Genomic DNA, 20,171 nt, shown 5'->3' on the forward strand with positions numbered 1-20,171 from the left:
CTGACTATAAAATATACACTAAGGTAATCACATTCCTTCTTCAACTATGGGCTTTGATAAGGTTTATTGGACTTTCCTACGGTCAGCACTGGAGAAGTTCAGTTTTGGTTATACGAATGGTCATGGCGGTTTATGAGAAACCATTGGCTTGTATAAAGCTTGACGGTCAATTATCAGATACTTTTTCTTCGTAACAGGGTACCAGACAAAGATGCCCTTTGTCCCCTCTCATTTTCTTTTTTTTTTTGTAAAAGTTTTTTTATTATTTAATAACAAACATCGGCATTTAAATCCCCTCTAATTTTCTTGCTTTTAATTGAACCCCTTCCTACACTCCATAAGGATTAATTTATTTTGTAAATTCTGTTTATTAGTTTAAAAAATAAACCAAACAGACATGTCATACACATCACAGCAAGCTTGGCACAGCAGTAGCACATCAATGGCATAACTTCATTTCGTCATCTATAAGAAAATAAGAAGGCATGTACACATATATTGAAAGGCATCTTACAGTAGGTGAAAGCATTACACACAGTCATAGTGAACGGAAGAGCATTAGCTGCACTCAGCACGGTCCCGTTTCAGGGCGTCATCGTTCCATCACCCCCAGCAGAACCCAATTCCAGGCACTCCCGGTCATCCCAGCCTCGGCATATTACATTCCAAATAGCATAGCCCCACTAATATTGCGGGAACCCAGAACCTTTCCGGCAAACCAGCTCCTCTTACACTGTTGTGGAGGTCGTCCACGGGGGTCCCCAGTTATCTCTGGGTCTGGAGGTGCTCGGCAACAGTTCTGCATATGTAGTGAGTTGTTCCTGACAATACACTAGATCGTCTATCCAGTCCTTGAACTTAGGCGCCCGCCCTCTGCCCCAGCAGCATGCCACACGCCTCTTTGCCAGAAGCAGTGCAAGTGCCACATATTTACGCCATGCCGCTTTTAATGGTTTAACAAATCCTAGGAGCGCCAACAGGGGCGTGGGCTCAATATGACACCCTACCCAATTAGCTAATGCTGGCTGGTTTAAAAAAAAAATAATAATAATGACTGTAATTTTTCTATTCATCATATTACAATTCATAGTAAAACAATTTGTTGTAAATTGCTCAAATATTCAATGACATTTTATTATTGTTGCAATCACAAATTTATGACATGTTCATTTACAGAAATACAATAATCTTGTTCCTGATCATATTCATGCTTGCCCAATGCATTTCGGGCCTTTCTGCGGCCCTTCTTCAGGGGAAATGATCTAAAAACAATATAAATGATATGAACATTTTAGTGTACTCGTGCAGGAAACTACCGTTGTCAACACCCCAAAAAAATTTTTTAGAGGTAACATTACTCTCATGAACATTCCATATCATGTCTTTCTCTTTCAAATAGTTAATAATAGAAACCAAGAATGACAATAAAGGGTAAAAAACAAGAAATGTGGCGTTTCAGAATCGAAAACCCTTTTAGAAAAACCAATCACCCTGTGTGTTGATGTTGAGAACTTGTCGTGTACCGAGGATTGTACAAGAATCGGTGAATGACCATAAGATAATACGTAAAACATACCTGGTAAATCTGTGCTATGAACTTTCTGAAACGCAATTAAACATGACTGTAGTTACTGAACAATTGTGAAATCATAAAGTTCTAAGACCCCAACTTCAGTGAAGCCAAAACTAACCTTCAAATTCAAGCTGGTAAACGTGTATGGATACCGCCTGGTAGATTCGCAACGTGGAACTGTATGACTACAAAAAGAAAACGAACATTTTTAAAAACGAGTTACCGTCCCCGTTTGCACATTAACCAGTCAAGCAGGTATACTGCTGTGTAGATCTCCTGCTCACCTTCACCTGGACCTTCCGGTGTTCATAAACTGGAAACTTGAATATACTCAACTGGTTCTCCCGTGGCAATATTCACACTGCCTCCAGCGTCTACCATATAAGGCTACCATATAAGGCAACATAATGAAAAACGGACTATATCTCACGATTCTAACAACTAAATCTGCGCCATCTTGAAATGGGAAACTTACAAGAACTCCATAAATACTCGGTATCACTACTATTTCAAAAACTACACCGAAATAAAATACCACACTAAAAAATACCGAAAATGGGTTCCGCACGAAAAGGGCTGTGTGAAGGGATGTAATCAATATACATGTGGGAAAAACCATGGAAAGAGTATAGGAAGAGAAATAAGGTTTTACAGATACTAAATGAACAAAGATTGTTACACTCGTTTTGGGCTGCAGGAGCCTCACGGCAGTGCGGCCTTTCTGCGTGCGCACCACCTAGCGCCCCACTCCATAAGGATTAATGATAAATTAAGGGTATTCCTTTCAAGAGTGGCTTCCAAACCTTTGCAGCCTATGCTGACAATGTTGTGATCTTGACACAGCTATCCCGTAAATTCCTAAGATCATTGCAACTTATGTTGATGTCTCTGGATACTCTTTAATCAAAGAAAAAAATGGAATGTTCCCTTTTAATGTCCTTTTTCCACCTCATATAGCCACCAAATGTAATTTAAATGTTGCAACCGATTAGACTGAAATATCTTAGTCTTGAATTTGCAGCCTTAGTAGAAGCTACCAGGATCGATATAGAGAAAACTTTACAGGCCCAAATCAACGAACTAAGTGACGTTTGGTCCCTAATATTTATCAAATGGTGGGGTCAGGTTGAAATGGTTAAAATGATGCTTGCTCCACAAATAAATTTTTTCTTGAGCATGTTTCCAGTGAGCTTTTCCACTTATTTTCATCAGTCAACCAATGCAATGTTATAATCTTTTCTATGGAGGTGTAAGAGTGCGAAGATTTAATTGTGGAAATTATATACAAATACATTCTGGGGAACCTTAAACCTACCAAAGACAAGCCATCAGGTGGCGCCACCCAAACATCCGTCCAGCATGGGTTGATATCGAATCAGATCTGGAAAATCCCCCTTCACTTAGTAGCAACTAAACAACTTTTTCTAATTTCTTGCAGAATATTAGGACTTATTTTTAGCTATAAAATACAGGGGCAAGTATTTCCTTCAAAGGATTAAGGGCTCAGAATTTGCCTCCTTACCGTTTAAAAAAGCCATAAAATTAGATCCTATCTTGTCCTTCTGGAGAGAATGGGCCTTCGTCCATATTCTCAGTTTTAGAGACATTGTTAAACCTTATAACCCTAAATCGTTTGCTATTTGAAATGACAGATTCAGCCTGCAGCCATTAGATTTCCATAAGTCACTTAAGATACACCAGACACCTGCACTGGGTGGACTGCTTACATTTTCTTGAGAAACTGTTTTCCCAGACTCATACTTCTTCAATAATTTACAGAACCTTACAAAAGAATTCCGAACAGGAGATGGCTCAGATTCAGTGGGTATGGGAGGATTCTTGTACTAAATATAATACTGAACCCGTTCCTTCATGGGGCAATATTGGGGGCTCTCTTTTGCACCACAATTTACACTCTGGCCTGCTTATAGATCTTAATGGACCCCTGAGAGTTTACAGAAACAAGGGCTCTCACCACTGATAATTGCTAGCACTGTGACCATCCTATAGGTGACGTGGACGACTTACTATTTTATTGTAAATAAGTACAGATATTGAGTCCACACTGTCTAAAATTTTTAATATTAAATTGCCCCACACTCATTTGATAGTCACATTGGGAATAGTAGCCTTTTCTGACAGGTCTTTGGTAGACTCTTTATCTAGCTGGGATTGCATTCTCATTCACTCAGCTTTCTATTGGTATAAAGACCATACTCTTCAATTCGAAAAAGTACAATAACATTTCCTATCATACATGGTGGGCATGGAGCTGTTTTTTAGAACTGTGGGTAATAGCATACTCAATGTTACTTCTAACAACAAATCCTCATGTCTTTTGTTGTTGAAACTAGATCTATACTCTCAGGGTGCAAGTGGCAATCTCTTACATGATCCTAAATCCCCCCCTCTTCGTTCTACTCCCTTCTACTTTCTCTTGCTTTCTATTTCATATCCCCTCTTTTTTTTCCTAAGCGCTATAAGGGACTTAACATATACTGTATATATATATATATATAAATATATATATATTCACAGAAAAAACCATAGGTTTCAGAGGCGTTATAGTTAGCTGGACATTTCCCTCGTACAAAACCCTAGAAATTCCCCTGTTATAGTTAGTTCAGCTAACTATAACTCGCGCCCCCGCAATGCACTGCTGATGACGTCACATATTACATCACTCATGACATGGTCAGTGACATCACTGATGACATCACTGATGACATCTGAAATGACATCACTGATGACATCAATGATGACGTCATACATTGAGTGTGTGTTTCTATAAATTTTGAATATGTTTAATATATATATAGGGAAAAACCTATGGAAGAATGAGTGGGTGTATAAGTATGTGAATGGATGATTTAGTAGGTGCGTGACTGACTGTATAAGTGAGTCATTAAACGTATCTTACTGCAGACTAGTGACTAAACTGTGTGAATGTTTGTATCTGTCTGTCTGTTGGTGTATAAGCGGCTGCATGTTTTTGTGAATAGCTATATGAGTGTCTCTATGGGTCATTGATTGGTTGTCTGAGTATCTGTTTGGGTGCCTGAGTGTTTGTGTGGGTGGGGTGTGTGTGACTCTGTGCATACATGTGTGAGTGGGTGATTCTATGGGTGCATGGTTTTAAGAGTGCATCTGTGATGGACTGTATGGTTGGGTGAGTGCATGTATGGGTGTGTTAGTAATTGAATGTATATCTCAGTGGTACATGTGTGAGTAACTACATATGTGAAAGGCAGTATATATGTGTGTAAGAGTATATAAGTGGGTATATATGAGAGTGTGTGATTGTGAGAGTGGCAGTATGGATGAGTGTGTGCTTGTATCAGTGATTGTATAAGAGCGTAAGAATGTGGTACTATTTTTATGAGTAAGTGAACTTGTGTGTGTATAACTGCATAGGTGAGTAAATGGGAGTGTGATTAATTATTTGCATGACTGACTAGGTGTGAGAGTACCTCTATGGATGATTGGTGGTGTGTATATAGGTGTATAAATGCATATGATAGTCCTGTACTGAGTGACTGTAAGTATGAGTGACTGTGCAGGTGAGTGAGTGGATGTGTGTGTAGATCTAATAGTCAATGAGTGGGTATGTAGTTATTGGTATTGGAGTATCTATGGTTTTGAGAATAGACGTCTGAAATTTTGATTGAGTATATCAAAGGGTGTGAGAAGATGCACTAATTTATCACATGGATGACGTCATCAGTGATGTCATCAGTGATGTCATGAGTGATGTCACTGACCATGTCATAAGTGATGCAATATGTGACGTCATCAGCAGTGCATTGCGGTCGCGCAAGTTATAGTTACCTGATCTAACCATAACGTGGAATTTCATTGGTTTTTTACGAGTGAAATGTACAGCTAACTATAACTTGTGTGAAACCTATGGTTTTTTAAGTGAATTATATATATATATACACACACACACAAAACTGGTTTAATGATCATCAGTCAGCGAACAGCAAAGTCTTTAAGTGGAAGATTCTGAGTTGTTAATAACCACACACTTGCAGGATCCCTAATCCCAGAAATCAAATAATAGACAGTGTGACCTAGCTCACCTGACAGCAGTGGGTAGCAAACGTGTCATGAGACTTTGGGGAATGGAGCCCCTTGCCATAGTTTAGCAGCAAAAATACAGAAATAGCTGGGAACCCACTGGCCACTGCACGCCCTGCACTGTTGACAGCTTCTTCCTCGCAGTGGCAAAGCGTCTTAGGATCATTGTTGTTGACCGTGTGACTAGCAGCACTAGTATCGAAATGTTGTCAGTCGTGCGCCGGATGTTTAATCCGCTGGTGAGACAGATGGCTAAAGCTTAGTCTGGAGTGATGCGGCTGTGACTTCTTTCTTCAATGCCAAGTGATTTCTTGCTGCAGCCAGAGGTTGTTGCTTCCCTGCTGCAGGGCCCCCGCATCCTTCGGCTGAGGGGGAGGAGGGGCAGGAGCCAAGGGCCTCATCTTCGGTTTAAATTTCTATTACGCATTCATTCCCTGATTATGCAAAGCACTGCATTTTTAAACGTTCGAGCACAGAGATCCCTTTAGTTAGTCATGTCACTCATACTGACCTCAAACTTCCACATTCTGCTTCTGTGACTTCATGCGACAGATTGTCAACCTTGAGCAGAGGCGTGGCTGGAAGGATACAGGGTGATAAGGCTTCTGGGAATCCCTGCACCTGTGCGCGTGAAGGCCAGCCAGCAGGGTAGGCATCTACTGCCCCAGCTGCATCGAGTTAGGTCTCGGACAGTACACCCTCGCCTTCCCAGTCTTCTGACCGGAAGGTGGCCTGGGGACCTCCAGCGGTGTGGGTGGGCCTCCGCGGTGGCCATGCTTAGCAAAGAGGTCCTCGAACCTGTTGACAGGCGGTGCTTACAAGAGCACAGAGTAAGGGTCGCATCACTCAGGAACGACCGTGACAACGTAAGATGGTGTCTGTGTCTAATCTTTTGCCAATGGCATTGTTTTTCGTAACTGTACCCTCTTTCATCCCTTCAAGAGCCACATATTTGTCCTTTGGAAAAACTGTGACCCTCTTCCCCCAACTTCCTTACAAATGCACGCCCCCAAACATAGCCACTTGCAGTCGCATACGGAAACTTGAGGGCCTCATACTCCAGGTCCAGTCAGGATCTGTCAGGGCAGGGGCCCGCCACCCCTGTACAGTGATGGAGGGGGGTGGCCTGGAGTTTGCCCCTGCACCGCGGAGGCTATTGTTGCGCCACTGGCCACCTGCAGAAATATGTAAAGTAGCACTAAACGTGTCCACCTGCACACACCGGGTACGTTCACACACAAGAGCGCTTGTCCAATTCTGCCTGTACCTGCACACAATACACCTTCAAACATGTTTGCACACCCTATACATACACATGCACTGCCACCGCTAAACACGAGCACAGGTTCTACAGCCTTCATTCTCGCACCCCATTTGTGTTTCTGATTTACAGAAAAAAGCATTTTGGAGTGTGTAGTGCATCAAGAAAAATGCCTCGGAGAAGATTACAGTGATAATGTGGGTGAGAAATCCTTAGGAACAAAGGGGCATATCAACAAGCAGGCGATAAAAAATTATCGCTGCTTTTGCGGCCGCTTTCGGCCGAAAAGCGGCGATAATTTTATCGCCTAATCAGCAAGGTCACGCTAACGCGTGAAACCTTGCTTTAGCGTCAGGATTTCTAACGCCCAGCTTTGCATCTCTAATGAGATGCAAAGTGGGCGTTCCTGACCTGGCATGACAGGAGAAATGTCGCTAAGTGACATTTCTCCTATCAGCAAGCCTAACGCTATGAAGCATAGCGTCAGGAAAAGTAGCGATAACACCTGTTATCGCTACTTTCCTAACACCTGCTTCAGGACTAACTTAGCCATGATATCCTATGGAAGGAGGATATCATGGCTAAGTTTGTGAGTCCCTATCAACAAGCTAACGTGAGATTATCGCTGGGTTTCCAGCGATAATCTCACGTTAGCCAGTTAGCGCCAGGATTTTTATCGCTGATGAGATAAGCGTTGCTAATAGCACGCTATCTCAGCGATAAAAATCGGCGCTAGCCGGCGATAATTATCCTGGCGCTAAGTGCGCTCAGCGATGATTATCGCCGGTTGTTGTTGATATGCCCCAAAGTGTGTTAGTTACCTAATTTTATGTCATCAGGGCACCTTGCTCTCTCTCATGGGCTTTTTCATTTGACACCACAACGCATTCTGGTAATTGTAGTCTTATGTGCTTTGTCATCGTTTTCATCTGAATCTTACAAGGAGTGGTGCGCGAAGTTGAGCAGTTCGCAGCTTCACAGATCGTTTTACGTATTTTTAACTTCCCCTTCTGTGCGAATATGGGATGTTAAGGGAAATGGGGGTAGATAAGGTGTAAAATGGGGCCCTGCATGGTGGTTTAAATGTCCCTGCCCGGAGTGACACCACGCACTCCATTGCCACAGTTAGAAGTCCCCAAGGTGGGGGGGTCTCCTGGAAGCAGGACAGCAGCAGGGAAGTGTGCGGCTGCATTGAGCGGAAGTGAAAGCGATCGCAAAAAAAAAAAACACGTCCGCGAATGGTGCGTGCGCGCCACAGCGAAACATCTGGTTTCGATTATCGCGCCCATGCCTGGGCACGATAATTGAAACCACATGGCCTTTGGTGCACGTAATATACACCAATAGGCCATGGGTGGAGCAATGTGCCCACCTTTGGCCTATTGCGGGCTCTCTTGGTAAAAAACACGCACGCAAAGGCCAATAGCGGGGCACAAAAGGAAAAGCACACACACGAGCGTATGCGATTCCTGGCTCCGTTTTGAAACCCCGTACAAGAGGTCTCTCGCTGCACGAACAGAGCCACGCCCTGCAACGCAGGTGCGAGACCTAAAAAACAGCAACATTTTGTCTGGTCACAAAAGGCTAATAAAGCCTTTTTGAAGATCAAATCACTAATTACTTCTGGTTCTATCTGCTTTTAGTGCTGGGAAACCCTGCTTTCTAATAGTTGATGCAAGCCAACTGGGGTTAGGTGCCATTTTATTCCAGTTGGTTAATAAACGAAACATACCATTGCCTTAGCTTCCTATTCACTTACAGCTACTGAAACTAATTGTAGTACAATATTGGAGGAAGCATTAGCCTATTCATGAGCCTTGGAAAAATTTGAAAATATCCTATGAGCAATTTTATATTTTCACGGACCATAAGCTGTTAATGTACATGCACTATGGCAACGGAACAGGGAAGGCATCTGTCAGATTATGACAGTTTTGTCAAGGCTAAAGGAATATAATTTCTGCATTAAATGCCTTCTGGGGGATAAGAACGCCAGAGCGGACTCTCTGTCGAGAATGCCTTTAAGTGTGAGAGCTGAAAACAGTTGGAACTCAGACAAAATATCAAAGTTAAAATATGATCATACCAAAATATTGTCACCAAAATATCGTGATATGGAACTATCGCGTGCAAGAATATCAGTGTCACGTATGTCGATTTTAAGGTAAGTAATGTAGATTTTTTAAATATCTAAGTCATTAATGTCGTTTACAAAAATATAGTGCCTCATTATGATGCGGTTCAGACCACAACCGACAGCTTGTAGGTTGCGGTCCAATCCGCATGTACTGTTGCAGTCCCACCAACGCATTAGGATGCATGCAGTCAGAGGCAGCAGTCGGAGGGACCGACTGTCACCTTCCGACGGGCTCATGGAGCCTGTTAGTTGGTTGGAAGCTCTTCATAATCCCTTAAGAACGGCGTTTTTGTTGTCTGTTTTATGATGTCGGTTTCCGACAGCCTTTCCATGTCAGCCTTTCCGACATGGAAAAGCTGTCAGAAAGCGACATTTGGGCCCTTAGCAGGGCCCCTAGCCCTCTGCATCTTGGCCCCCTGAAAATCCCAGCACACGGTGCAGGGATTTTCACCAACTTCCTTTTATCAATGGGAGCTTCTGTTGAGGGCGTTTTCCATCCACCGCACAAGCTACCATAGAGAAATGGAAGTTTGCGACCGCACCATGTGCGGTCGCATCGTATTCAGGTGTTCTGAACCGGCCGACCTATGGATGGGCAGTTCCCTCGACAAAACAGTGTCGGTCGGAGCCAACTCCAACCGACATTGTAATCAGAGCCATAGTTGTTTAAAATATCATTCTTTAATTATTGTTATGTATTTTTGTATATATTTTAAATGTGCATGATGTGATTTTTTTTGTTTCATCTGAACAAGCAAGGAAAATTCAAGAAACTAAAGAGAAATGTTTTGAAAGGTATGCTGATCACATTGACAATGCAAGTTGTTTCGATGCTGACACAGAGCATATACCTTAAACCTCTGGTTTTGTGGGTGGGCTTGGTTCTTCAAGTCATTTTGTGACAGAGGCAACTATTTCTAGCAACAATGATGAATCTTTGTGGAGTTCTGGTTCTGAGGTTGGTTCTACTTCAGTCTCAGACTCTACAGGGTTTACTACTCAAGTTGATAACAGTCCTGTATGAAAGATATTAGATACAAATGAAATCTCCAGCATTCTACTGCATTATCTCATTTTATTCTATATTTCCAACAGCCAGTCTGCCTGTATTCTTTTTGGTGGTGGTTCGTTCCCAATCCAATAAGGTGGTCTAACTTCCTTTGATGTGCCCTGGGCCTATATAAGGAAGGGATTTTCATTCTCTCCTTGAGTTGGAATGCTCCAGGTCTCCTGTGGTGTGTTCCAGGGCTCTAGTCCTTCCTTGGCTCCTGCTCCAAGAATGATCGTGGATCAGGGCGGCACTGCGGCCATTATCTTATTGGACCTCAGTGCCGCCTTCGACACTGTGAATCACGACATCCTGCTTCACAGAATCTCAGAACTAGGGATAACATCTACAGCGGCGGCCTGGCTACGATCATTTCTGTCAGAATGCTCTTTCCGAGTCTGCAAAGGCGATACCACCTCGCCCAGTAAACCACTCAGTTGTGGGGTTCGCCAGGGTTCGTCCCTGAGCCCCACACTGTTTAACATATACATGCAACCCCTCGCAGAAATAATTCGCCCTTTCGGCGTCCAAGTCGTGTCCTACGCGGATGACACGCAACTGGTGGTTACCCTAAATCATCCTTCTTCATGTCCTAATGATCTCAGAGGCTGCATGGAAGCAGTAAGTACCTGGATGAGTCAGTCTTACCTGAAACTAAATGGCGACAAAACAGAGTTAATGGTACTGGGTAACTCCCCTCAAAAATCCATTGAGTCTCTGTGGCCACCAGATCTAGGCCAAGCACCCCCAGCCAGGAACACCATCAAGAACTTAGGAATTTGGCTTGACAGCACATTATCCTTCGGACACCAGGCAAACAAATTATCTGCCACCTGCATGGGCATTATAAGACTCATCCGAAAAATCCTACCGCTTCTCCCCTACAAGGCCAGACAGATCATGGTCCAGGGCCTAATCCTCTTCGGGCTGGATTTCGGAAACGCCCTTTATCTAGGCGCCCCTGAATCAACCTTGAAAAGACTCCAGGTGATCCAAAACTGCGCTGCCATCACGCTTCTGCGCATTCCCCGCCGCCAATCAGTGAAATCTGAACTAAAAGCCCTCCACTGGCTGCCAGTAAAAGACAGGATCAATTTTAAAAACATGTGCATTGCCCACCGTGCCTACTGGAGGAAAGGAGCAATCCTGAACCATACCCTGATTACCCCCTACCACCCCAACAGACAGCTTAGGTCGACTCATACCTTTCAAGTCATCAGACCCAGGTTCAAAAGAGAAAGGAGTGGAGGAAGAATGTTCTGAACAAATGCGGCAAGGCTCTGGAACTCCCTCCCAATCTCTACTCGTTCAGAACCCAACCTTCGGCACTTCCGGAAAAAACTAAAAACCTTTCTCTTCAGCAGATAAAATTGACCCGCCCACACACCTGTACTTGGTTAAGCGCTAGGATGCCTGCGGGTAGCTATCGCCCTCTACAAAAACCATATCCAATCCAATCCAATCCAATCCAGGACTCTACCATTTTTTACTGTTAATTTGCAGTATGTTCCAGCGATTCCAGTGCTCCGGTCTTTCATTGGCTCCTTCCAGAATCTCCAATTATCTCCTATTGGTTGAGTCCTCAGCCTTGTATCTTACCTCAAAGTTCCAACTGCGTCCATAAGTCGTCACAGAGGTTTATTGCCCTCAGGCTTTTTCCCCCTTCCCGGAGCTAATTCCAGAAGGCACTTTATGTATAGGTCCTTTATGTGTCAACAGCAATGTGGCTACTGGAAGGGTTCACCCATACCTCTAGCAGTCAAGGCCTATGAAAACCTGGGTCTCTGGTCCAGCTGGCAGCCAAAGACTCTCTACCAGGTGTCAGCTTCATGGAACAAGGTGAACAATATCTGAGCTCATAATTCTCAAGTCATGAGTTCTGAAATTAAGAAATATATGCCCAAATCCCTAAATATACATAGATTCCTAGAGTACTTCTACATTTTCTGTTCAGCCTTTTGTTGACTCAGAGTATCACAAAAATCTGCAAAGTTTTCAATAATCTGTCAAAAAGGGGCCAGCTGCAGCAGATGTGTATCTCAAGCAAGGACACTCTGGACCACGAGGAACGTATACTCTGTGGTTTCAAGATGGCCAGTACCACCTGCAGCTCTTGTGGTGGTCCTGTGGCCTCATGGAACATATAGTTGCCTTCATTGAACTTCTAGGGCATTATACAGAGCATCCTGCTGTGCCGCAAATCCTCTCTCGTAGCGGTGCTAAAACTCCATGGACACCTTCATCACTTCTCGCTTCTGAAAGTGTACACTGTCAGCCATTTCGGAGTATCCACTTACACAAGCACAAATATGTAAGTGCCAGTCACAGATCATGACAAACACCATGTGGCATAATGAGGTCCTGCTTTTCTGACTGACAGTGAATTGTGCAGGCTCTGCTTTTTCTTCAGTACTCTCTGTACCTGCTGGAGAGTCAATCTTGAAAATAAGTGTGCTGAAATCAAGGTTGTGATGGGGAAGGTAATTGATCCCTGCCCCATAAAAAGTGAGAGAGACTTTAACTTCCTGGGAATGGCCAGCTGGCAGAAAATAAACAACTCACATTATGTTGTTCCAGTATGGTGTCTGTTTACTAGTTTTCAAGAGTCACTGGACAATCAGTCACTCTGCGTTTACATGAAATTGTGGAGTGGAAAGAGACAACAGCAGCAGTCTGGGCAGAATTCTGGCACCCATAATCCTGAATTTTCCACAACAGAGCATTACAGTCAAGTGAGTGAAGAAGCATTCATCACAGTACTCATGGATCTGGTAAAAGAAGGTAAAAGCAAACAACATATTTTCCATGCTTTGTGTGTGCGCGCGCATGTCTCAATGTACGTTGTGTGTGCCTGCAACATGACAGTCAACTTGGAAGTGCAGAAAATATAATTTCAAGATGGCTGGCTGCTATTATTGGCTTTGCCAATTTTGGCAAATTCTACAAGAGCTGACAGAGCCGGTAGGCAGTGGACAGTGGGCAGTGTGAACAGCGGCGGTCCGTGCAGGTAACAGCGGTGGGGCGGTGGAGCCGTGTACGGGGAGATTCCGAGGGATGATGTCCTGGGAAAATACATGATTAATTAATTTTCGCTGGGCATCGTCCCTCGGAATCCCCCCTCACACGGCCCCACAGTCCCACCGCTGTTACCTGCATGGACCGCGTCTGAGTGTGAAACTGGCAGAAAGGGGAGAGGGAGAGTATGCTACAGAGACACAGCAGTGCTTGGTGCCAGCTGCAGAGGGAAGGGGTAAGAACTGAGGGTTTGGGGAAGATCCAAAGATGACTGGAGACCCAGGATTTGAGGTGGGAGAGAATGGTAGAGAGGGAAATGTATAAGTGGAAGAAAAAGTGCACCAGAGAGAAAAAAAGACGGAGAAAATGTGTAGGACATGCACTCTTACTGCGTTCTAAAGCTCACCTGGCACAGAAAAAAAGCAAAATGACAAATACGTCCCTGGTTTTCTGGAGTAGAATGATGCAAGCAATCAAAGGCATAATTAAAGCTAATTGACCTACAGCAAGACAATCAAATAATGGCGAGAAAGGGTATTTATTCAGGAGAAGGCAATTAAAATAGACATGAAAGGATTTTAATGATGAGAAAGGGGGTTATTCAAAGCACCTTCTAAGTATAGGTTAAAGTATTTGTTCCAGTGCTGTCTATAGCAGAGAGCTAAAGCTGTCAATAGCAGGACAATTGCCTTTTCTTATTGGCTCCAGGTAGACCTTGCATACTGTTATTAGGGGGCTGATTACGATGTCGGGCAGAAAGCCTCCTCCCGACAGTCGGAATCTCCTAGACCGTGTCGGTACCCTTACGACCAACTCGGATGGTTTACAATTGACCAACTGATTATGATGATCTTGGTCGGTTTATAAACCATATGGTCTTTATGAATCAGTTCCGGACGGTTCTCAGAGAATCCGTGTCGGTCGGACACGCAACGTACAGCTCTACGGACTGCGTTTCAGAACGAGCGATTATGATGTCAGTTTCCAACAGCCTTTTCCGAGTCAGCCTGTCCGATACAAAAAGGCTGTTGGAAAGTGACTTTTGGGGCCCCTAGCAGGGCCCCTTTCATCCTGCGGCCTCCAGTTGGGGGTCGAGGGGGTACCTAAGGGACCCCCCAGTAAAACCCTGAACAGTGTGGCAGGCATCATGGGGTGCCTGTGACAGGGTGCAGAGTTTTTCGCACACCCCTCATTTTCCCATAGGAACCTGTGTTGTCAGGCGGAACACAGGCTCCCGAGAGGCCTCTTTACCTGTGAGCCTCAATCTGTGCACCTAAAGCCTTTAGATTTTTCATGTGTATGTGTGTGTCATCACGAAAGTAATGAGTTGGTATTGTCTTTCCACACTTTTTGTGTGTGTGTGCATGAGGTCCTTTTGTGCAATAAGTGGAATCTCCTGTTCCCTCAGTTGACCAGCGATTGTTGCTTTGCAGACCCTGAGGCTGAGCTTTCAACGTAATTGCTGTGAGCGAGACATCCTCTGTACCTTGGAAATAGAGCTCCAAGAGGCATCATTGGTTATTTTTTCATTGTTGCACCACCACAGTTTCACAGTATAGGACTATCCATGCTTGAATTGTGTCAGTTGTAACAATGTAATCAAAGGTAATATTATTCAAAACTCGCACAGGGGTAGGCAGATGTTGTTGCAGATGTTGCATTTTACACTATCAAGCGCCCTTGTAACGTACACATTTTGTTTGCGTTCCTACTAGGTGGACATTCTGCACAGACGTAGACCTATATTGCATACTTTTGACAGTGGGCTTGCCTTTTATGCTATGAATTGCCCTTTCATAACTCACACATGATTATTTGTGACTCTCTTATAAACTCCCTTATAAGCAGGGGTAGATATAGGTGTATACATTATGCAAATTAGGCATGTGTATTTTTAGATCTAGCTAGAGACATCTTTGCTTCTGCCAGAGCTTTTGTAAGGAATAAACAAATATAGACAGAGAGGGTCTTTGGGCAAGTCTGCTTCAGCTATTGCCCGTTAGAAGTGTTATTCATTTTACTTGACAGTATTTACGCTTTACTGCTACACTGCTCTGTGATTGGATATCTTTTTGCTGGGGTCGGGGGCGTCCTTGCACAGAAAAAGCATTGGTTGTATTCTTTAGCTTTGATGTAGAGGCGTATTTGTTGTTTGTATCCATTACAAACTTTGCAGCCTCCGAGCAGCGGTACCACATATTCTCCGTGCATGCCCCAATGTGAATCCACCCTGGAATTTAAGCAGCATTTGCAGGTCAGGCATGTTGCTACTAATACTGCACCAGGCCGCCCCTGCAAGATCTCAGAAACCCCATGGGAAAACAAAGTACCAGCAATTTATACATCCTGATAGGTGAGCTCATTAGTTTGGAAATATTTTAACCACTTGTTCATCTTACTACTTTCACTATGTATCTACATAGGATAAAAACAGTTGATTGACCAGTGAAAGCCAATGTTGGCACAAAAAGTTCGAGAATCCTTGGAAAAGTCATAGTGACAGCTCTCCTATTTTATAAGACAGAGGGGTCCTTCACATGCCCCACCAGTACCTGCAATTTAATCACAACAGATATCAGTAATGAACAAAATGAGAGAGGTAGTATAATACAGGTCTCTCTGAGATCTCAGCATGTTGTGCACCGTAATTTATGAATGCAGATTGTGGTATAGCTAAACTGTTATTCCATAGCTTGGCCTTTTAATTTCCTTCATGTGTGCTGAGTTTGGTTTCTTTTATGATGTTTAGACAACATTTTGGAGAAATAATATTGTGGACAAGAATATTGTGAAGGTAAGTTTCTATATGTAAGCAAAGTTCAACTATATATATATATATATATATATATATATATATATATATATACTGAACAGATTTACACCAAACCTACAAAAGGCACTTCCTTGACCTAGGGACTACCTCTCTGCCAAATTTTGAGTAATTCTGTTCAGCCATTCGGGCTGTAGCTCGTTCTAAAGGTCCTATGGAAAAATGCATGGGAAAAACGCGTTTTGGGACCCCCCTTTTATCTCAGCCCCCGCTTGACGGATCCCCCCGAGACTTTCAGGGTAGGAGCGGAGCGTAGCGCCCCACCTATTTTGAGAAATTCGCGAGGATTCGTCGACCGGCGCCAAAGTTATTCAAAATAGAATGTTGAGGTTTTCCTATGGAAACGTGGTCCTAACTATAACTACCTACTGGCGACCGCCAGTAGGTAATATATATATATAATATATATATATATATATATATATATATATATATATAAATATATATAAAAATTAAGGTTTGCCTTTTTGCGGGAAGCACTCGCTGGAGACATAGTTCCAATAAGGAGCTGCTGACACCTCAAACATACGACAGTCACTTGCGACGCGTTTCGGGCCATCACCGCCCTTCTTCCATGGCAAACTGTCGGTTGGTGGGTCAAAACACAAGCCTCCAGTACATCCCCAAATTTAAATACAAGTCACGCCCATGTGGGCCGGCAGAGTACAAACGCCGTGACAAAAGGATTGTGGGACTGGAAGTTTTATTTCAAAGTTAAATAATCCATGTGGATCTGTTTAAGCCATTCCAACAAATTAAAACATGAGTTCTTGTTCAATGTTCGAGTGTAACACAGCTCCCCATTACCAGGCAATCACCAGCTCACGGAATCAGCTGTCCCAATAAACAGCACCGGACCCGCAGGGGTATCGCGGTGGTGCTCTCCCTCGACCTGGCGGGCCGGAATACATGAAAATTAAGGTTTGCCTTTTTGCGGGAAGCACTCGCTGGAGACATAGTTCCAATAAGGAGCTGCTGACACCTCAAACATACGACAGTTACTTGCGACGCGTTTCGGGCCATCACCGCCCTTCTTCCATGGCAAACTGTCGGTTGGTGGGTCAAAACACAAGCCTCCAGTACATCCCCAAATTTAAATACAAGTCACGCCCATGTGGGCCGGCAGAGTACAAACGCCGTGACAAAAGGATTGTGGGACTGGAAGTTTTATTTCAAAGTTAAATAATCCATGTGGATCTGTTTAAGCCATTCCAACAAATTAAAACATGAGTTCTTGTTCAATGTTCGAGTGTAACACAGCTCCCCATTACCAGGCAATCACCAGCTCACGGAATCAGCTGTCCCAATAAACAGCACCGGACCCGCAGGGGTATCGCGGTGGTGCTCTCCCTCGAGCTGGCGGGCCGGAATACATGAAAATTAAGGTTTGCGTTTTTGCGGGAAGCACTCGCTGGAGACATAGTCCCAATAAGGAGCTGCTGACACCTCAAACATACGACAGTCACTTGCGACGCGTTTCGGGCCATCACCGCCCTTCTTCCATGGCAAACTGTCAGTTGGTGGGTCAAAACACAAGCCTCCAGTACATCCCCAAATTTAAATACAAGTCACGCCCATGTGGGCCGGCAGAGTACAAACGCCGTGACAAAAGGATTGTGGGACTGGAAGTTTTATTTCAAAGTTAAATAATCCATGTGGATCTGTTTAAGCCATTCCAACAAATTAAAACATGAGTTCTTGTTCAATGTTCGAGTGTAACACAGCTCCCCATTACCAGGCAATCACCAGCTCACGGAATCAGCTGTCCCAATAAACAGCACCGGACCCGCAGGGGTATCGCGGTGGTGCTCTCCCTCGACCTGGCGGGCCGGAATACATGAAAATTAAGGTTTGCCTTTTTGCGGGAAGCACTCGCTGGAGACATAGTTCCAATAAGGAGCTGCTGACACCTCAAACATACGACAGTCACTTGCGACGCGTTTCGGGCCATCACCGCCCTTCTTCCATGGCAAACTGTCGGTTGGTGGGTCAAAACACAAGCCTCCAGTACATCCCCAAATTTAAATACAAGTCACGCCCATGTGGGCCAGCAGAGTACAAACGCCGTGACAAAAGGATTGTGGGACGGGAAGTTTTATTTCAAAGTTAAATAATCCATGTGGATCTGTTTCAGCCATTCCAACAAATTAAAACATGAGTTCTTGTTCAATGTTCGAGTGTAACACAGCTCCCCATTACCAGGCAATCACCAGCTCACGGAATCAGCTGTCCCAATAAACATTAAATGAAATTTGGGGATGTACTGGAGGCTTGTGTTTTGACCCACCAACCGACAGTTTGCCATGGAAGAAGGGCGGTGATGGCCCGAAACGCGTCGCAAGTGACTGTCGTATGTTTGAGGTGTCAGCAGCTCCTTATTGGAACTATGTCTCCAGCGAGTGCTTCCCGCAAAAAGGCAAACCTTAATTTTCATGTATTCCGGCCCGCCAGGTCGAGGGAGAGCACCACCGCGATACCCCTGCGGGTCCGGTGCTGTTTATTGGAACAGCTGATTCCGTGAGCTGGTGATTGCCTGGTAATGGGGAGCTGTGTTACACTCGAACATTGAACAAGAACTCATGTTTTAATTTGTTGGAATGGCTTAAACAGATCCACATGGATTATTTAACTTTGAAATAAAACTTCCAGTCCCACAATCCTTTTGTCACGGCGTTTGTACTCTGCCGGCCCACATGGGCGTGACTTGTATTTAAATTTGGGGATGTACTGGAGGCTTGTGTTTTGACCCACCAACCGACAGTTTGCCATGGAAGAAGGGCGGTGATGGCCCGAAACGCGTCGCAAGTGACAGTCGTATGTTTGAGGTGTCAGCAGCTCCTTATTGGAACTATGTCTCCAGCGAGTGCTTCCCGCAAAAAGGCAAACCTTAATTTTCATATATATATATATATATATATATATATGTGTGTGTGTAGCTTTCAAAATGATTTGACCAGAGACGTGACATGATATAGCATGATATAGTTAACGTACCCTATATGCCCTTTTATTTGTACCGTAAACTGATGATTTTCTTTTATAAGAAATAAAATTTGAAAACAAAATATTGGAATGACAAAGTGGTTGCAAACACAGCATTTTAGGTGGGCAGTATAGATGTTTTTTGATGTATTTGTGGTGGGGTTTTAAGGCCTTATTACGAGTTAAGCAGTCCGTGACCTGCCGTGCCTGCTGTTCGAACTCCTCAAGCTCAATGCAATAAAAACCATATTGTGAGATGGGCAGAGAGCTATTGCAAAGACTGCAGCTGAACTGCTTACACCCAGACCCCCAGGGTTGAGGTTGTGGAAATGCAGCAGCTATAAGGCGGTACAGGAGAGTTACACTGCCATCCATGTGACTAGTTTGCTTTTCCACGAGCTGACTATGGTGGTGAGACCACCAGATCAAGTCTGAAGAAACAAAGGATTTGGGATGCGTACTCAGCGTTTTCTGTTCTTTCCGTCTGAGTTTGACATGGATCACTTTCTCCAGGTCTCTCCTTCACAGCAGCATCTTCACCCTGAGGATTACGATACTGTTTTGCCGATGTGCAGGTGATTCCTTTTTGTGCCATATACCAATTACCTGGTCTTCCCACATATGGGCCAGCTCCGGCAATGGGTAGGTGATGTTTTTGCACATGTATCATGCATATGTGTGCATCCAACACATTGGCAGTCGAAATGGTCACTAGGTATCGATACATATGGAAAAGTAATCACCACTGCTACAAAATCACCGCAGCCACACCACAGGCACTGCTGTGAACGTGTAATGTGGCAGTCTGAGGAACGCTGGTGCTTCGGAGCTCCCAGTGGCCACAATATTCTGGAAGTCGGACCACCAAACTCATAATAAGGCCCTTAATCAGATGACTGGAATGATGAAGGCATAGCAGTGCAGATTGTGCAGAAGCACACAATGTTAATATTGTGTTCAAAATATAATTTGACACAAATATCATCCCAAAAATATTGTGATGAAAAAAATATTGTTTTACATAACATTGCAGTTAATAACCTTTTGCTAAGAATTTTTATTGTTTCCTTTTAGTTGTCTGTAGTATTTTTAGCAGTTGTTTTATAGTTTTGATTTGGAAGTTGGAGTAGAAATAGTAAATCACATTACTCCAGAGTCATGAATGTTTCCTACTGTTGCTTAGGTTGTAGTCAAATTGTAAATCTTACCCCTCCACAGTCCATTGCTTTTGTCAATGTTGCTTAG

At 43.8% G+C, this 20,171-nt stretch overlaps 1 long non-coding RNA gene across 1 annotated transcript; it reads right to left on the bottom strand.

Annotated features, from left to right (window-relative positions):
• Positions 1-348: 348 nt before the first annotated feature.
• On the bottom strand, positions 349-1,981 carry LOC146868060 (uncharacterized). Its single transcript, XR_014966177.1, has 4 exons — positions 1,858-1,981; positions 1,692-1,758; positions 1,577-1,601; positions 349-1,262 (listed from the first exon to the last, which is right to left on the bottom strand). It is a non-coding gene; the product is annotated as an uncharacterized LOC146868060 (long non-coding RNA).
• Between the last annotated feature and the right edge of the window lie 18,190 nt (positions 1,982-20,171).

Source organism: Triturus cristatus, chromosome 1_2 (assembly GCF_964204655.1).
Source record: "Triturus cristatus chromosome 1_2, aTriCri1.1, whole genome shotgun sequence".
Lineage (NCBI taxonomy): Eukaryota > Metazoa > Chordata > Amphibia > Caudata > Salamandridae > Triturus > Triturus cristatus.